This window comes from Hydra vulgaris, chromosome 02, assembly GCF_038396675.1.
Source record: "Hydra vulgaris chromosome 02, alternate assembly HydraT2T_AEP".
NCBI lineage: Eukaryota > Metazoa > Cnidaria > Hydrozoa > Anthoathecata > Hydridae > Hydra > Hydra vulgaris.
In genome coordinates, this window is record NC_088921.1 from 1,779,623 (window position 1) to 1,792,018 (window position 12,396).

The 12,396-nt window shown below is 27.3% G+C and overlaps 1 long non-coding RNA gene across 4 annotated transcripts; it reads left to right on the top strand.

Moving 5' to 3' along the window:
* The first annotated feature begins 1,531 nt into the window (after positions 1–1,531).
* LOC136076635 (uncharacterized) lies at positions 1,532–12,396 on the top strand. Of its 4 annotated transcripts, none has more exons than XR_010636444.1 (4): positions 1,532–1,680; positions 7,667–8,051; positions 8,205–8,377; positions 8,771–9,081. It is a non-coding gene; the product is annotated as an uncharacterized LOC136076635 (long non-coding RNA). The 4 variants fall into 4 exon arrangements; XR_010636442.1 differs by having other exon boundaries at positions 1,533–1,680; positions 8,205–8,363; positions 8,771–9,080; XR_010636441.1 differs by lacking the exon at positions 8,771–9,081 and adding an exon at positions 12,166–12,396 and having other exon boundaries at positions 1,534–1,680; positions 8,205–8,363.

A 12,396-nucleotide genomic window follows, 5' to 3' on the forward strand; every position in this document is an offset into this window, starting at 1 on the left:
GTAAATGTACAGAATTTAAAAACAGGTATAACTCTCGAATTATAACTAATTTAACGTTTGTTTTTCAAGTATATCCTTTCTTAAAAAAGTTCAGAATATTTACGATTTATTCAGGTAGAAAATAGTAACCAACTCAGGTAAAAAAAAAAATAATCGAGCTCAATCAATTACAATTTGCGGTTTATACTACTGTAAATAACAAAATCCTGAAAACTATTAACGACTAATTTATTTAATTAAATGTTAGTTTGATAATTTCCAATAATTATTAAATAATAAATAAATTTTAAGATTGCGCAGTATTGGTTATGAGGAGGATTAAAAGTTTTTGTCATTTTTTCTTTTTGTTTAAAAAAATGGATAAAACTACATAAAAAAAAAAAAAAAAAAAGACATCAGAAAAATGTCGCAAAGTAATTTCACAGTGCGCTAAGAGACCACGAGGTTTTAAATCGACTCAATATAATGACATTTTTTTTATTCAAGAGTAATTTATCTTATTTGTCTTTAATATTAAATCAAATTAAGGTGCCCAATTCAATAAACTTTATAAAAAGTACATTAAAAGAAAGGCCACATAAAATACAACTTAGATGATATCAAACAACTTTATCACCTTTATTTTATTACACCGCTACCCCCAATACAAATGCTACGCTATAAACAACTACAAACGCTGCCTAATTGTCCTTTTTTTAAGTAAATAAATTTATTTAAAAAATTATTATTGTAAACGTCAACTTTTCTTGACCTCCCCTGTCAATAATTGTCAAAACGTTTCTGACCTCCTCCTCCCCTATTTTGTCGACAATATTAATGGACATCCCCAAATTAAAATATCATCGCAAATGAAGCTTTAAGTTTTATGTTTTTTAAAAGTAGATTTGAAAACAACTTTAAAAAAATATTTTTAACAACTTCTTTCCGCTAAACAATAAAAATAAAATATCAGGTCATCGTCTCTTTGAATCTGAGCAAATTATTAATGACATACAAACGACAACCTTAAAAAAAAATAAGGCATTGATAAATAAGTATATACTGAGTTACAAAAACCAGTACTAAATACACTTTGATAATTATTAAACCATGACTAAAACAAAATCTTATGCAGCAACAATCTCAACGTTCCAATGTGTTTGGTATTTTTTTCTTTTGTTTGAAATTTATTACTTACCAAATTTTTTTATTTTAAACGCATACATATTTTTTAATGATTATTTTTTTATATTGTACTTGTTTTTTTAATACTTAAATTGCAATGATTAAAAAGAAGATTTTGTTATTAAGATTTGTGCCCGTAAGAAATCGTTCCTATTTTATAAGAAATCGTTCCTGTTTCTTGAAAATAGTTCCTGAAGAAATAGTTCTAGTTTTTGAGAAATCGTTCCGATTTTTTAAATTGATAGTTAGTAGAGCCGTAATAGGAACGATTTTATTTCGGCAACAATATATACTTTGGTACCAAATATTTTAAATTTTACGCAAATAGCTAAGCAGGTTTAGCAATTTGTTCACAACTTACGTGAATAAATAGCAAAGCTTGAAAATATGATATTTGATTTTAGAAGATCATTAGTGTAGTTTTTATGTACTGGAACTATTTTAAAACGAATGTCTATTAATAATTTTGTTTTAAATTGATCAATGTTTATTTGGAAAAGTTAAATTTTAATAAAGGTATTAATTTATTCGAAATGAAAATGTAGGTTTATTTAATAGAGAATTTCCAACATGAAAAACTGTCAAAAATGATATTGCTAATTCTTTGAAATAATTATAACGTTTTTATGATCATAAAAGTTTCATATGCTACTTCTAAAAAAAAAACACTAGTTTGCATATCAATAAAATACAGGGGCGGACTGGGGCCTTGATAAGGGAAGGGAAAAATTCGAATAAGAAGGGCATAATTCAGAAGAAAGGGCTACTCGGGAAGAGCAATCGTTGTCAACTATCGTGCAGGACATGGCAAGGGCCGGGGATTTTCCGTTTTTCCCAAGTGATCAGCCCGCCTATGATAAAAAAAACATGATGTTTTAATGAATGTTCGGAAATTCAAACCAATAGCTTAGTATCTTAATCTATATTTATAAAACAATAAAAAAAATTGTTACAAATAATTTAACTTTTTAGTTGAACTCCTAATGCTTAACATGTTTTTATGAGCTTTTAAAAAATGATGTTAATCAAAGAAAAGTAAATTCAGGAATTCAGTTCAAATAAAGGCCGTTTACTTTATGCTACTTTTGTAAATATAACTTCTTAATATTACAATTGCCATAATATATTACTGATGTACAATACTTTGCAAATGTTTATTCCATATATCACTATATATCACTAATGTACAATAACACATTATTTTGATGTAAATACAATTATTTAACGGATACAAAATCAAAGTTTTCAAAATGATAACATCGTGTAAAGATAGAGTAATTACGAAATAAAATGCTGGAGGATAGTTTTAAAAAAACTTATAAACAGCATATAAATATTAATTTAACTTTTGTCTTAACTATCAGCAATTGCAGTTAATATTACAATTTTAAAACAATGTCGCCAATTTGTTTGAACACCAAATCTCAATTAAGTTTCAGTCAAGTAAATAATAAACTGCTAAGGTTTTTAATTTTTTGGTTCATCAGTTTCTCAGCTAAGAAAATAAGCTCCATATGATGTAACTAGACAAGAATTCAGTATGATAGAAATGGTTGTATTCAACTTATGAAAATGCATACCTTAAATAAAGTGGTCTTTATCTCAAAGCAGGCTGTGTGCTCTCATATCATTACTTATACTTCGTATTTTTTTACGTCAAACTAAAATTTAATCTTCGGGATTTGGGAAAGTTGACAATAAACAGCCACGATGTTTTTAAACAAATTTTTACATTAAAAGATCCTTTGTTTATCGTCATCATTAGTTGGGCAGAATTTGTGAAGACTTTTCGATTTAAAAAAAAATCTCCTTCATTGCTAACAAAATAAAAAAGGCTCTGGAGAAAAAAGTGAGGGCATGAGCCTTTATAGTGACCTTCTTAAAAATTTTAGTTTTTTAACGTGTTGTTAAAAAACTAAAATTTTTAGAAAAAAACTAAATTTTCTGAAAAAATAAATAATCAAGTCTCAGAATCTAACTTAAAAACGGAGTTCCAGACAATTAACGCCATCTGTGCGACCTCGTAATACTGTAAGCCCTGGGTTTACAGTAAAAGTTTATTTTTAAAAATGGGTATTGATCTTTCATCTACTATATTTATAAAAATACTAAAAGGTATTTTAATACTATAAAAAAAACCACATATATTTAAAATACATAATTTCAAATTTGATTAAGAGATGCCTTGCAAGAAGAGCTGCCCTGTAAGAATCAAGCAGAGCTCAATAGTAACTAATTTCAGGTTTGAAAATTAGATAAAAGAAAGAAACCATTTTTGCATAGTTATTTAATTTTATAAACGAAAAAATATATATGGTGGACATAAGGCTTGTCTAAAGAGCATGCTTCAAAGTACTCAAAAACTAATTTTTCTTTTCTTTTAATATTCATTTTTATCCAAAGACTTTAGTAGTCTATAATTTTTTTTAATTATAAATTTTAATTTGGTAAAATACCTCAAAATTAATTACATTAATTACGCAAAATAGATACATCTTCAACCTCACTTCGACAACACAACCAATTTTATAAATAGCCTTTTCTTTCCAATGGATATTTTTATATTTTAAAATAGTTGAACAAATGAAGATTAATAATTAAAAAATAATAGTTAGACTAACAAAGTCTTTTTTTTGATGAAAATTAAGATTGAAAAAAATCATTTTTTGCGTACTTTTGAATCATGATATTTAGACAAGCAATATGTCTACCATATATATTTTATCGTCTATTAAGTCTTAATTAGGTAATATAAAATAATAAAAATAAATAACTATGCAAAATTGGTTCTGCTGTTTTAATTTCAAATTTAAAAATGTGTTTAACATTACTGGGTAAGTATTCTTAAGTCACTTTAAAAACTTTTGAAGTCCAATATTTAGAGAATGTATAAATATTTTTTGATAATTATTTCGGATTTGACTTTCTAGTATGAATAGCAAAAGCATAATAAATAAATAACAATAATATATAAATAATAATAATAAAAAAAAAAACAATTGTGAAGAGTTACTATTGAGCTCTGATGCTTACAGAAGGCTTTTTATAAAAATTAAAATTATCTATGTTAAAAATACGTTGTTGTTTTTATAATATTTAAATAGTATATAAATTTTATAATATTTAAAAAAACCCATAGTTATTTTTTATAAAAATGGTAAATGAAAAGTCAATGCCAATTTTTGAAAATAAAATTTTACTGTAAATCCAGGTCTTTAGCCATATTAAAAATTAGTCATAAACAAAAAAAAAGATTAAAATGTTTCATTTCCAAAAAATTTAAGTAAAGTAAAAAAACTACCTCACGGTCATGCCATGAGGAACTCCGAAAGTTTATGTTGATATAGTTATAGTTGATATAGTTTGATAATATACGCACTGCTCGATAAATGATCACTAAACTAAAGCAAGTTAATATTTTCTACTTCATACAGAAGGAGTTTTCTTTCTATTATTTAAATGTACCAATTTATGATTTTAAAAGCCTTCAAAAACTAATCAAAACTCCTATTGAAAAGGAGTTAATTACTATTATAAACTTATTTTCAACTATATAGTTAATTATTTTTCATTATTTAAAAGTGTTATCTAGGCAATTCATGTTCAGATGTTTCTCAATATTATTGGTTCAATATTAGGTTCAATATTAGGTTCAATATTAGGTTCAATATTAGGTTCAATATTAGGTTCAATATTAGGTTCAATATTAGGTTCAATATTAGGTTCAATATTAGGTTCAATATTAGGCTCAATATTAGGTTCAATATTAGGTTCAATATTAGGTTCAATATTAGGTTCAATATTAGGTTCAATATTAGGTTCAATATTAGGTTCAATATTAGGTTCAATATTAGGTTCAATATTAGGTTCAATGTTAGGTTCAATATTAGGTTCAATATTAGGTTCAATATTAGGTTCAATATTAGGTTCAATATTAGGATTATTGGTTCATACATTTTATGCTAACAATTCAAAGGTTTTATGGATAAAATTTTTAATAAATAAAATAAAGTTTCCAAACAAGATTTCTTTAACATTTTAGTTTCTTATATATTAAAATTGTGTCCTTATGCCCTCCACTCTAAAGATATTATTTATTTATTTTCGCACTAATGTTATTCAGTAAAACTAATTCTCGAATAACGGATGTGTAAAAAGAGAGGATAACATTGGGTTATCTCATCCACTTTTGAAATCGCTCCGACCACGCTGAAATATGCTATTTTCTAATTTTTCATTGTAATTCTTTTTAATTTTTGAAAACTGCTAAATACAAAAAGAGATTGTTTTTATATAAAAAAAACTTTTTGTTTTTCAAACAAAAAATCCAATTTTCGAAACAATATTCCTTAATAAAACAAAAAAAAAATTGTAATAGTGTATTATACTCCGGGTTTTACCGATAGGATTTGCATAAATCATTTCACTCAAAGATTTTATGCAGTTTTTCCACTATCACTATTTTTTACAATAAATTTTGATATAAATTAGCACTTTAATTAGATTTCTGCAGATATTAAGTGCTTCATGTAAAATCTATCGGTCGTCCAGAGTAAGAAACACCACAAGTCAGTGACTTCAATACAATGCATGTTGTAAAGCCTATTTTTTTTTTTTTTCTGGCTGCAAGCAACCACTAATAAGTTGGGAGTTATTAGAAAAAAAAGAAAGGAGTTATAGACCAAAAAACGGTTGACAGAAGACAAAATGTTGAAGATTGTATAAGTTAGAAAAACATGAAGGTGGGAGTTAGTTCCAAAGGGTTAAAATGCGCAGAAAAAACTAGACGAATAAAAGTTTTTAGACGAGTCAAACAACAATGAATTTTAGCTAATGGAGTTAGGGATGATGGCTCCTTTGAGCTGCGACCATGATAGTATTTGTAAAAAAGAGAAAGAGATGCAACTTTATTACGATGGGAAAGAAGCTCAAGCTTAGTAGATAGAGCGGTTCCAACTACGTTTACAATGCGTTTTTAGACCTTGTTTAGAAGAGAAAGAGCATCATCAGACACGGTGATTCAATACTTATGAAAGCTTGGGATTTTATTATGCGCATGCGTCTGTTACAAATACTCGGTTATCTAATTTTATATTTACGTGTTCAATTTGTATATTACCTTTTAACCTTGTTTCCTGTTTTTAAAGACAATATTTTAATGGTTGCTAATATTTTGACTCATAAAATGAAATTTTACATAAATGAGTTAGTTTAAGCATGAAATCAATGTGAAAAATATATCTAAACATCCACTTTATTTATTTAACTTTTAACTGGAATATTACCTAAACTAACACTTTACATAGATGCCAATTATGGACGAAGTAAAATTTTTATGATATTTGGGTTAGTTTTTAATAAAAATATTGTTAATCGTCTCTCAAAAAATTTTAGTTTCTATAACCGATCATTTTTTAATGAAATATATTTTCATCTTTTAGTCAAGAGGTTTTTCTTAAATCTTCATTTTGATGAAGCCTGAAAAACATCAACAAAAATTATTGAGAGTATGCAAAATTTGTGGAAATTCGACTGGAAAAGACTCTATAAGAACCATCAGTAGGCGGAATAGAATTTATAATATTTTTAAAATAAATATTGTTGAAGATTGTTTAGATGTTCATCCAGCACAAATGTGTTTGAAATGCAATACAACTATGGTGAATATAGAAAACCGAGGTAATAAAACTTTCAATGCTATACCAAAAATTTGGTTAAAATGTCAAGCAAACGAGTGTAATTGTGTATTTGATAAAGCTGGTCGAAAACCAAAGCCAAATGTAGGAAGACCAGAAACATTTAAAAAATGGACTCAAATAAACCTTAAGCTGTTTCTAAAATCCTTACCTTTACCTTTGAACCAAGATCAGTATTTTGAATTAAATCTTCATCTTAATCCTCATTTAACATTATGTATTTGTAAAGTTGGTGAAAAAGTAATGCATCAACCAGTTATAATTAAAGATTGTCAGCATTCTTTTTGTAGCCGATACAAAAAAGAATTTGCTTGTTAAAGGTAAACTAGAAAATGAAGCAAAATGTCCCATATGTTCAACCTACATCATGGTTAATAGCCTTTGCAGTTCTGTGCATATGGAGTTACAGGAGCTTTTGGTAAGTTTGCTCTGCTTTTATTACACTTATACAAAAAAACATTTCTTTTAGAAAGTAAATAAACCTTATCAAGAAAACTTAAGGACTTTAAAAACATTAAAAATTAATGAAAACCTTACTATACTGATAGCATTTCTGTTATGCATAGGTCACCATTGCTGTCTTTTTTGTGACCAAAAAAGATACCCAACTAGCTCCAATATGTAGAGAGCATGTTGTTTCACAAAGGTCTTTAAACTCCTTAAACAATGACTTTCATCGTTTTCAAAGTAATGGAGGAAATTTGAAAAATGCTAAATTATTCAACAATGTGATTAATGAATCTTTATTTAATATTCCTCAAGACCAGGTAATATAATTTAGCACTTCTGTTTTTTAATCTTTTTAGTACTCTTTGTTGGTTCAATCGTGAGTTTAGTATTGGTAGTTGGTAACTTTGAAATTTTGTTAGGTTGCTGTACCTGCTTTACATATATCTTTGGGTACCTATTTAAAGTTTTTCAACATGTTCAAAGATGAATGCCACTTAATAGATATAAAGCTTGCTGGAGAACTTGCTTTAAAGAATAATATAATTGGTAAAGCTGATTTTGACAAATATGTTAACATGCATCTTCAATCCAATCTTGTAAAAAGTGTTATTAAAGACTGTGACAATAAAATTGCACTTCTACAAGACACAATTTCTCACACTTTCTCTAAAGGTTATATGTGAGCCAGATAAAACAGTAGAAATTAGGAACATATATACACCAAGAATAGTTAACGACAAGGTATTTATTATTATGAAACTATGTTTATTATATTACTATGTTTGCAAAAATGTTTAATCAAGTTTACAATGAAATTTTTGTTAAATAAAAATATTATTAAAAATTTATATATATATCCTTATATTTTAAAATTTTAAATATATATTTTTCTAGATAAAAGAATTAAGTTCATTAAATGAAGCAAATGTACTTGATAAAACTTCAGGTCCCTGCATTCAGCAACTTAATGAAGTGTTGAAGGCTAATAAAATAGAAAGGCAGGCTTATCATGGAAAATGCTTTGTTGGAAACCATGTTCACATAATGCTTAAGGTTTTTATTTAATAGTATATATTATTTATATTTTTATGTATTTTTTTATTAGGAACAGTTGTTCTGAAAAGCAGCAATTGAAAAACCTGAGGTCACTGGGAAAAAATCTAATAAGGCTTTCGAATTGTTCATATAAAACCTTTAATTTTTTTCAATTTTTTTGTTTTGAACTACCCGATCTTTGCAAATTAGAGGGATTAAAGACCCCCTGCTTATTACACCCACTACAATTAAGCAGAAAAGAGTAAATTGGTTGTTGCAAAAAAAAGTTAATGTTTGTTGACAAAAACAAAAGTTATATTTGAATTGATCAAAAATCCATAGAAATCAGTTTAATCTCATGCAAAAGTGTTTGTTTTTTTTGTAAAATATTGAAAAATTATTTAATTTTATAAATATTTTTTTAGCCTCAGCCATTGTTAGATTTGTGCAATTCCATTCCATCTCAACTCTTGGTTTTATTGGCACCGATATTAATTTATTATCTGTTAAAGTGAGCCAGAATTTTAAGCAGTTATTTCATTATTCAAAATGTTATAAGCTCATAAACAGCTCGCAATCTTTTCAAAGGGATGATATTCAGGAATTAGGTAGGTTTTCTTTTTAAGCAGATTGGTGATTGAGTTTAACACATTTTTGAGCTAATTGAAAAGTAAATTTTGCAAACGAGCATGACTGTCTTGATTGCTTTTAGGTAGATATTTGATTAGTATATTTAAAGGAAGTTGTGTAAAAGATTTTCAATAATCAAATTATTTAATTTTATGGAGTATTATCAGTTGACTTGGCCAAGTGCATCTGTAACTCCAAAGATGCAATTGCTTTGAATCCCATGTAATTCAATTTATTCAGAAATGGGGATTAGACATTGGCGTTTATGGGGAACAAGGCGGCGAAAGTTTACATTCCGAATTTAACAACCTTAATCGTTTGTTTTGGCATATGAAAGGCTGTAGTCGTTTGAAAAGCACGTTGAAAGAACATTTTCTCATAAACCATCCGAAAGCTAAAGCCATGAAACCAGAAATAAAAAAAAGAAAAAAAAATGCTTAGATCTTAAATTTTATTGTATACAAATTTGTATTGAAAATCCAATCTTTTAATAAAAAGGATTTCTAAGGAGTATATAATTCAGAAATGTATTATTATTTAAAAACAATAGTAATGGTTCCCTATTCTGCACCATTACCGAAAACTAAAAATAAATAATTGTACTTTGAGTTTTATAGTATGGAGTATATATTGATATAATTAATACTGCTGTTGAAAATTTCTTGGATTTATAATCAAATAGTTTATAAGGTAGCATTCTGCATAAGAAATGTATCATCAATAGAAACTACCGTAGATCCCCGTAAATTCGTACCCTGGATAAGTCGAACTTTTACTAAGTCAGATATTTAACTTCCTTTGAACATTATATAAATATCGAGAGCTTCGTTTAAGGCCATCGCTAAGTCGGACTATTATCTATTATCGAACTTCATCTACTCCCCTTGAAAGTCCGACTTAACAAGGTTTGTACTTATATTTGTGTTTAAAAGTTATCGGAGGGACATTTTTTAGTTTTTTAATGAAAAATTACAATAGAAAAGTGTTGCATGAAGTTGAAGTATTTTTAAATAAATATTTTCTATGCATTACAAGATTAAATCTTGCATGTTTATAGTTTAATTAGTACGTTACACAATTAAAAGTAGATTTTCTTGTTAATATCTTGAGTATCATAAATCTTATAAGTTGTTACTCAATAAAATATGACATTATCAATGTCTGCAAGTTAAGGGCAAACATTAGAAATTCCATAACTGTGGAATCTCTTATACATTTCGAAGTAAATGATTGCAAGTGTTATCTCATAAATTATAAATCCATGTATCTTTTAACATGTTTATAATTACTTAGTTAAAATTGAATGATATAACATTAGACTTTGTGCAAATTTAGGTTTTTATAGTGGTAAGAAATTTTTTCAGAACGCACAAAAAGTATAGAATATATACATAGCTTGCCGTAAAATCATTTTATTTTAGTTAAAAAAATGATTGGTTAAAACAGAACATACAGATTTTTTATGCTTTTTTTTACAGAATTTGAATCAATTAAACTATTTGGCCAAAAAATTTTCAAACAAAAGATATTCTATAGGTTGTATGACAGATGTTTAGTTTTTAAACTTAAAAAACCTTTAATCTTGAACTGAGATATTTTCTTTGTTTACAAACATTCTCATTTATTTTTACGATTTAGGTTAAACACTTAAGGATATAAAATTCTAAAAATGTATTGTGTTTATTTATTCAAGTGAAATTTGTACCTCATTAATAACAAATAAAAAAACAAATTTTCATTATTTGCCGAAAAATCTAATCGCCATTTTTTTTCGTAACTTTATCAAACGTAACTTATGCGCATGCTCACAATAAAATAACAGGCTTCAATCGCCGTGCAGAAGAACCTGCCCAAATATGACAACGGTGAATATGAGATTTGTAGAGATAGAGAATAGAATGAGGAGAGAAAAAATGGCGAGCACGATAAAGCGAAGCTTTATCGTGCTAAATTAGCCTCTGCTAATTTAGCCTATGCTAAGTTAGCAGAGGCTAATTATGTATGGTTTTCTTTGAAAGAGGCGATTTTATGTATGGTTTTCTTTGAAAGTCAGTAGTAAACGAAAATCCATGTAGACGTAAAGGAGAAAACTCAGTGAGAGGGTTGCCATTCATTAATATAGGAATGTCGACAGAACTGTGTTAGTTGTTTGCAGTAAATAACTTTTAAAGAGTTTTGTTGGAGTTAAAATTTACAAGCCACTGTAAGCTTAAATCTGTTACAGAAGTGAAATCAGATTTAAGATCGACTGCCTGTTATAAGCGATCAAAAAGAAAAGACTTTTTGTCAAGACAGGAGTATAAAGTTCGGTCATCAGAAAAATTTATAAGATTTATTTAGAGAATTTTATTAAGAGAACCGCAGATGATGTAAATCGGTGGTGATGCGAAGAGAACCGCAGATGATGCTAATCGGTGATGATGCAAATCGCAGATAATGCAAATCGATTTATTAAGAGAACCGCAGATGATGCAAATCGGTGCTTGACTTATTTTAGTAATAAAGTGGCCTAAGGTTTTTCTGAAATGACCCGTTCTTTTGTTTTATCTTTACACCACTTAAGCCGAGACGTGCTTTTTTTTATTGTAAAGAGTATCTTACAAATATTAAATTATAAAAAACTAAAATTACTGTTACATTTAAAAACTCTATTCAAGTATAGTTAAGAAGTTAAGATTAGTTGTTTTATTGTTTATAAAATAAATTATAGAAATTTAAAATAAATTGAAACCTTAAAAAAAATTCAATTTTTTACATCAAAAATTCTCGTTGAATTTTTTTGATAGAAAAAGGGAAGAACATTTTTAGGCGATTGTTTATTAAAGTCAGTGTAATTAGGCTTCTTCATGCCAAGCCCATCAAATTAAACGGCTCATTGCCACAATTTAGTGGGATCTTTTCGAAATTTAAAGATTTTTTTGTAAAAATGGTTAATAATAAAAGGTTTTTTGAAATTTTGGGGCCCTAATGACGGATTTTGGGGGCCAGACCAATAGCCATAGCAACAAGTATTCCATAAATTAGAACCTCTTGTAACAATATAAGTTATTTTGAAAATAAAAAACTAAATTAGCTTAATATTGTTTTAGTTTTTATTTAAATATAATGATTCTATTTAAATAATTGCCTAATGAAACAAGATAATTTTTTGTTTAGCTCTTTATTTTGAGTTATAAACTTATGTTTACAGAGAGAAAAACTTAGTTCGAAGCCACAAACTTCAAGGTGGTGGTAGTGTAATAATTTTCAAGGCAGTTGCCCCTCATGTTTAAACTGGGTGAGTCGTTCGTAAAGTTAACGAGGCATTACATAACAAGTACAGAGTAAGTCCGGTAAATTATTTTTACGGATTAAAAATTATTATTTAAAAAATAGATACTGCATAAATTATCTTAACAAAGTTTGGCACCAGACCAGTCCG